We start from the raw sequence: 384 nt of genomic DNA on the forward strand, positions 1-384 counted from the left end.
CCCAAATCCCCATTACTGTACAACAAAAAATGATAAACTAATTATTGAATAATTTATTGATACTTCAGGATCAATACGCCCATCCCTACTTTCAATGAACAACCCCAACATGGACAAGCAGCATGAAGGAATGAGTGAAGGAGACTCGAATGAAAGTGTAACAGCAGGCTGCGCTACTCCCTGTAATGATCCTCAAGTATTGAGAAATAAATTTTTTCATAATTATTTATTAATTGTTTATTTATTATTCAAAAATTCATGCATTTTAGTAGTATTTGGTGTGGCTTTACAACCATTAATAATTTAAATGACAGTATAGTGCACACTGCAGGAAAAGTATGAGTAGTGTGTGTGTGTGTGTGTGTGTGTGAGAGTGTGAGTGTG

The 384-nt window shown here is 34.6% G+C and overlaps 1 protein-coding gene across 1 annotated transcript in view; it reads right to left on the bottom strand.

Annotated features, from left to right (window-relative positions):
- Window positions 1-384, bottom strand: part of LOC107714751 (FH1/FH2 domain-containing protein 3-like) — an 84,737-nt gene that overhangs the window by 36,321 nt on the left and 48,032 nt on the right. The gene's annotated exons all lie outside the window — the stretch shown is intronic.

Source organism: Sinocyclocheilus rhinocerous, unplaced genomic scaffold (assembly GCF_001515625.1).
Source record: "Sinocyclocheilus rhinocerous isolate Xijiao unplaced genomic scaffold, SAMN03320098_v1.1 scaffold359, whole genome shotgun sequence".
Taxonomy (NCBI): Eukaryota; Metazoa; Chordata; class Actinopteri; order Cypriniformes; family Cyprinidae; genus Sinocyclocheilus; species Sinocyclocheilus rhinocerous.